Genomic DNA, 7482 nt, shown 5'->3' on the forward strand with positions numbered 1-7482 from the left:
GAAACATAATTAAATACTAAATATTTAGATACACATATTTTCAATACAATAAATAATTAAGTAATTGAGCGAAATATCAAATGACAAAATAATGATTCTCATGTTCTTCATTAATAGTAAACTTAAAAGAAATGAACCATCCAAGTGAAAAAAAATTATTTCTGTGGTGGGGTTAACTTGTGTAATTATAAAATTATAAAAGATTAAATAATAAATTATAATATTTTCTTCATCACAGAAGTAATTTTCCCAGCTCCTATTTTCCTTTACTAATATGAAAAAAAATACTTTAATGCACGACTATACCTGAGGACAGCGACGGAACGGAAAATGTGAACAGAGGTGGACAATGTCAGAATAGAAGAACTGACCAGAGAAGAAGTGCCGGAGGCCGGAGAAGATAGCACTGGAGAAGAACTGAATGAAAGAGCAACATAACCAATTTCTGATATGAGGAGGCTGGAGAAGACAGCCGAAGAAGAAGCAATGGAATATAGAGGTAAGGCCAGAAAGACGCTAAAACCATGATTGAGGAGGTGTCGGATTGATGATGTAACGGTGACCATGGGTTGGAGAGACACAGCAATGCTTGCACGTGATAGATTTTACAGAATGAAGGGGTAAAAGATGGATTGGACGGAGCATATAGTACTTCCGATTTTGGGAAAAATTAAAAGAAAAGGGGGGCCAAAATGTAGAATTTGCTACGAGTTTTTGAAACGAATGTCTGCTGAGAGGCAAGAGAATTTATCTGCATAATGTCTTGAAGCAGGAGAAAGATTGTATGTGAATTAGGATCTTTGTCTTTTCATTAGTGCTTGTAGACGATTGCATGATTTGAATCAGAGAATTAGGAGTACCTGGAGGCTGAAGCAAAGATTGGGTGACCGAGATCAACAAGCACCGTAAAATTGTGACCATGAGTCAGAGAATGGCGAGCATGCACCCACGCGATAATCGCGACAGTCGAGAGAGAAGCACTGGTCAGAGGAAGAAGATTGAGATGTGCCGGAGGAGGAAGAAGAAGATGCGGCTGTTAGTGAGAATTGAGATGAGCAAAGCGGACAAGGGTTTGGTGAGTCGGAGGAATTGTAGTTATAATGAGTACTGTACAAATGGACTACGGTCAGCCCATGGGCCAGCTTGCGCGAGCTGTATTTTGATAGATTGAGTATATACATTTACAATTATCTTTTCATATTCTAACAAGCGTTAATATTCATACATATCTACATACTCTAATAACTCTTTTTTTTTAATTTTTTCTTCATTTTTTATTTTAATATAAAATAAAATGTGTGTGTTTTGTTTTTTACTTCATTAAAATACAATAAATTTACAAGTTGTCCTTAAATTACTTCATCACTCACAAACACCAAGTCAAGTTAAAGAATAATGATATAAATATAGTTTCTCAGTTCTTTCCAAGATACTTAATCTACCTCATTCTTATTATTCTAATTATTATTGCAATTATTTAGACAATAATTATTCCTTGAGTCTGAATCTCAACAAGTTAGCAAGGATTATTTTTATATTATATAAAATATGCTCAACAATTCTTTTTGACACCCATATTTATTAACCTTAACTAAGAGTTAGGTAGTTAGCTATATCTATACACATATTTGCTTGATCTTGATTATTTTTATATTCCACACTTAGGGTTCATGCAAATTTGGAGTCAAGAAATTTAGTGGCTAGCTTTGGATCATGTTCATAATAAAATGTAAGGGAAAAAGATGGAAATAACATTCTTGAATTAATGGGAAAGTTGCCACAAAAGAGAGAGAGAGAGAGAAACAAAAAGAAAACTAGCATCAAGCTGTGGCTCGACGTACACACTACTATTTCTCAACTATTTAGCTAAAGACGAGTTGGTAAATCATGGAGTGCATGATTACATCCTTTAGAAGTTAGTTTTAGTTATTTTTAATTAGAGTGGGTAATTTAAGCAAGCTTAACTTATTTAGATCCAGTTTAAAATATTTAAACATATAAAAAAACTCATAGCTAAACCCGACCCTAACATCTCAAGCTTTTGGACTTATTCAGGTTTAATCAAATGACTTAATTATTAAATATTATTCTATTTTACTTTTTATTTTTTATTCAATTCCAATTTATATCTTAAAAAATTAAGATTTTTGAATTTTTATTAATTTTAATTTTATTTTGTTAATAATGAGAAAAAAATTCTAGAATTTGGACTAAGCCCATTGCTTAGATTTCTTGAAGCTTGTTTAGGTTGCTAGAAGTAAAGAATTTCTAAACTCTCAAGCTAAGCTCTAAGATTTTTTAAGCTTATTCTAGCTAGCCGATAGGGTTTTAAGGTTCGGGGTTTGAGTTACAGGGTTTAAGGTTTAGGGCTTTTTTTATGGTTTAAGGTTTCAAGTTTCGGGGGTTCGGGGGTTATGGTTTTTAGGTAGGGTTTGGGGTTGGGGATTAAGAGTTAGGATTCTAGGGGTTTTGGGTTTTGAGGTTTGATGTTCGGGGTTTCAGCCTTGGGGTTTAAGGGTTTGTGGTTGGGGTTATGGGTTGGGTTTAAGGTTTTTTTTTTAAGGTTTAAGGTTGAGGGTTGATGGTTTCGAGGTTCGATGTTTTAGGTTTCAGGGTTCAAGGTTCAGGGGGTTAGAGTTTAGGGATTACGGTTTTAGGTTTTAGGGTTTTAGTATTGGGGGTTGGGGTTTAGGGGTTTGATTTTTAGGGTTCGAGGTTTTGATGGTTTAGGGGCTTAGGGTTTGAAGTTTTGGGCTTAGGTTTCAAGGTTTAGGGTTTAAGGTTTAAGAGTTTAGAGTTTAGGGTTTAGGGGTTTAGGTGTTTGAGGTTTTAATGGTTTAGGGGGTTATGGTTTGACTTTTTAGGGTTCGGGGTTTAACGTTTAGGGGTTTAGGGTTTAGGGTTAAATGGTTTAGGTTTTTTGTATAAGGGTTTAAGGTTTAGGGTTTAGGCTTGATGGTTTAGGGTTTAGGGGTTTGGGATTCGGTGTTTAGGGGTTAAGGTTTAGGGTTTAGGGTTTTAGGTTTTAGAGTTTTAAGGTTGGGGGTTAGGGGTTTTGGTTTTAGGGTTTAGGTTTTTGAGGTCAAGGATTTAGGGTTTCAAGTTAGGGTTTTGATGGTTTAGGGATTTAGGGTTTTAGGTGTTTGAGGTTTTAATGGTTTAGGGGTTTATGGTTTTTTGTTTTTTGGGTTTGGTGTTCAGGGTTTAGGGTTTAGGCGTGTGGGGTTTAGGATTTAGGGGTTTAAGTTTTTTTTTTTAGGGTTTAGGTGTTCGAGGTTAAGAGTTTATGGTTTAAGGGTTTAGGTTTAAGGTTTATGGTTGTTTTTTTAAGGTTTAAGGGTTCAAGGTTGGGGTTTGAGGGTTAGGGGTTAGGAGCTAGGGGTTTAGGTGTTTGGGGTTTTGATGGTTTAGCAGTTTATGGTTTTATGTTTTTAGAGTTCAGGGTTTAGGGATTTAGGGTTTTTCTTATTAGGGTTTAAAGGTTTAGGTGTTCAGGGTTTTGATGGTTTAGGGGTTTATGGTTTTACGGTTTTAGGGTTCGGGGTTTAGGGTTTAAGGGATTGTGGTTTAGGGTTAAGGGGTTTAGGGTTTTTTTTAAAGGTTTAGGGTTTAGGTGTTTGGGGTTTAGGCTTTATGGTTTAAGGGTTTGGGGTTCGGCTTTCACGGGGTTAAGGTTTAGGGTTTAAGGTTTTAGGTTATAGTGTTTTAGGGTTAGGGTTTGGGTTTGGTTTTTGGGCTTCAGGTTTTCGAAGTTGGCAGTTCGGGGTTTCGAGTTGTGGTTTAGATGGTTTAAGGGTTTAAGGTTTTAGGGTTCTAAGGTTCGAGGTTTAGGTTTCAGGGTTGGTTTGGGGATTTAGGGTTTTTTTAGGGTTTGGGGGTTTAGGTGTTTGATGTTTTAATGGTTTAGGGTTTGGGGGTTTAGGGTTTAGGATTTAGGGGTTTGGGATTTAGGGTTTTAGGATTTTTTTAGGGTTTAGGGTTAAGGGTTTTAAGTGTTCGGGTTTTCAAGGATTTAGGGTTTAGGATTTAAAGGTTTAAGGTTTGGGGTTTTAAGGGTTAGGGGTTAGGGTTTAGGAGTTAAGGGTTGGGGGTTCTGATGGTTTTAGGGTTTAGGACTTAAGGTTTATGGTTTTTGGGTTTAGGGTTCAGGGTTTAAAGGTTTAAATGTTCAGGATTGTGGCTCTCCGCATCTGCATAGGTTGTAGCGAGTAATATAATGAAAGGAAAGAATCATTCTCTCGAGGATTTGTTTAAAAATGATGAGCTGTGCAACTCTACCTCGGTGGTTCGAATCACACATTCATAACCAATTTGAGACTAAGCCATCACTTCATATAGTTGAACTTCTAATTCCTTATGATCCATAACCCTATGACAACTAATCAGGTAGACGTCAAATTCTGAATGAAAAGCAAGGTAGAAACATTTACGTGCTAGTTTTTGAGGGTCAATAAAGTCGTAGAGTAAACCAGTTTTCTATGTCTAATCTGTCAACAAGGGGTCTGGCATAAACTGAGAATAAATAGATGAATATTATTTTGCAAAATGGTAAAAACTCCCAGGAAAAGGAAGAAGAAGCACGTGAGCAGCTCAAAACTATGATGCAAACCTTCAAGACCAGCAGTGAATAGCACCTAGTCAACAAATACACTAAGTTGCCTTAAGAATTCCTTCAAACCAGGACGTTCAAAAACCGTAACATAATTGACATTCGATTTTCCATCTCCTTCCTTAAAAGTTCAACATGCTCAAGTAAATTCATAATATTCAGCTCTAAACAAGCCAATGCAAGATATCAAGTAATACACCTTATTTGAAGATATACATTCCAGTTCAAAACAATTCAAACCAGCTTCTATTGCTTGAGAACGAAGTGTGGCCGGTAAACTTGACGTCTCATATGCACAAACCAATGTTTCATCCAAATCAAGCATACCTGCAAATGCACATGAAATCAGAATTGACATTAATAGCAGGAGTCTTGTGTTAACATAGGAAAATAAGATTTGGGGTTCAAGTAGGCAAGAGGGAGAAGTAAAAAGGAAAAATAATGAAAATAATGACACTTAATAAAATCTTACAACAGTCATCATAACTAAAAAGAAAAAATGACTCATCATACTTGGCTTTTACCAGTCATAAAATAGTTGTAAGCAACATGTTTTGCAATTATATTCACAATTTTACTTAAATATTATTCACACAAGTATACTGGAAGTTAGTTCTCTTTAGCGGAGTGGTATAATATTATTTTGTTACTTAAATAAATCAAATAATATTTGTCACTCATCTTTCATATTGTTCCATAGTCCCTTATAAGAGTTGCATTTTGCCACCTCAGAAAATTCCACAAATCAACAGGACCATGCCAATTAGCTGTTCAAGTAAAACTAGCTTGACATTAAGAAATATGGACAAAAAAAGGAATCACCATAGAATGAGAAAACAAAAACAATAAATAGAGCAACAGTAAGCTAAAGAAATGGTGGGCTGCTAGAAATATTTGCTCTGAGTATGTGGGCATAAAAAACATGATGTTTATAAATGAATGCAAAGCATATTGAAGTTAGATAGGGACATGCCACCAAGGCACCTTCAATTACATTCTACTGATCTATTTTTACTAGCAGATTCACCCATGTAATATGGTTACCGATCTTCATCATCTACTAAAAGTAATTTTACCTCCCTCTGCAGATGTAACATCACAAAACAAAAGGCTTTTCAAATTCCCCTGTTTCAATTGCTAACTTGTTGCCAAAGTGCTCGCTTTAGTAGAGTCAAATAACATCATAACTATCATATACGCATCAACATCCTCCTAAATAGTTCATTCAAGTCTATGACAACTATCTTAGAGAAAATTTCATCCAGCATATCCAATGTCGAGTAAATTGTCTTTCCATCATCCTAATAACTTGAATTCTACTAGAATTTATGGTGATCATGGATAGTAAATACAAACATAAACATACGCCCATATGGATCGATTCTTCCCCACCACATAACAACTACGATGGCTTATAGTGTTGATATTACTTATTAGCATTTCTGTATATACGTTTGACTCTCCAGGGTGCGATGGTGGTGATACGACAAGATCTAGAAAGGAGGAGAGATATCGAAGAATGTGCAGAGGTGGCATGTGTATTGGATAGACTGAGGGAACAAATTGGTGATGACAAGGTCTGGTAACCAGTTTCGGCGAGAGGCGACAATCAAGCCATCGAGGAGAGGAAACAGGATGTGCAATAGGGACCATTGGGAGAGGAGTGGTGATGATAAAGCACAAATATTTAAAAAAAATGGGTTTAAAATTAAAATAGAGGGAACTTTGTTGTAGAAGAGAGAATCAGCCAAGGTGATGAGACAGTGTTTGGGTCTTCGTTCTAATTGAAAAAATTCTTGTAAAGACTTCTCCATATCATTTATGTTTGGTGGAATAAAAATGTGCCATATTATTTCCCATTTTATTTATGAAACACATTTTAAAAAATTTATTTGATTCTATTTATAAATTATATTATAATTTTTTAAATAATATTTAAAATATATTTTCAAAATTATCTTTCATAAGAGAAAAAAGATAACATGAATTTTTTTTATATTCAAGCATATTTAAAATTGTACACATTTTTTATTCCTTTTACTTTTTTTACATTAATATTAGTGAGACCAGTAAGAATAACTTGTAAAAAGAACCAAAGAATATCATATAACTTTAATGCTATGTTTGACAAGAGAGAAAACTAAAAGGTGGGGGAAGGAGAAAAGTGGAGAAAAATAGCATTTTCTCCTGTCTACTTGGCTATAAAGAGAAAAATAAAAAAAAATAATATGTATAAATTATATATTTTTACCTCCACCTTTTTTCTTTAAATATGGAGAGATTTAAAAAAACATTTCATTTCCAAATTTATCTACCAATTTTTAATTAACAAAAGTCTATGATCAAAATCACTACAAATATAAAATTTAAAAATTTGTGGGTAAATTTGAAAATGAAATTTTTGTGGTAATTTTGATCATAGACTTTTATTAATTTTGTAGCTGATTTTGATCACGGATAGTATTTGTTTAATACTAATTCTAAATTTTTAATTAAATTTTTTATATTTGGTTGTAGTTTCAGAATTTTAAGATTATTATATAGTTATTAATTTAATAAATAAAACTATAAATTAGATAAAATAGTTTTTAGTCAGTATTGGACAAAGTAATTTGTCATTATGTTTTTATTCAATCAATAATATATGATAAAAATTATTATATATAATATGTTAAAATATTTGATTTTATTATATATAAAAATATAAATATTTTTAGGGCAAAAGAAGCAAAACACTGCTTTTCCCAAACAATTAACAAATATATACAAATTTAAAGTATTTTGAGTAAAATTAAAGGAATCTAATAGCCTCATCAAACTTCAAATATCACTACCTAAAGGCTTGCTTATTTCCAAATATGGCTTTAAACAGT

This window comes from Prosopis cineraria, unplaced genomic scaffold (assembly GCF_029017545.1).
Source record: "Prosopis cineraria cultivar Desert tree isolate PC_DT_omini unplaced genomic scaffold, ASM2901754v1 PC7, whole genome shotgun sequence".
Taxonomy (NCBI): Eukaryota; Viridiplantae; Streptophyta; class Magnoliopsida; order Fabales; family Fabaceae; genus Prosopis; species Prosopis cineraria.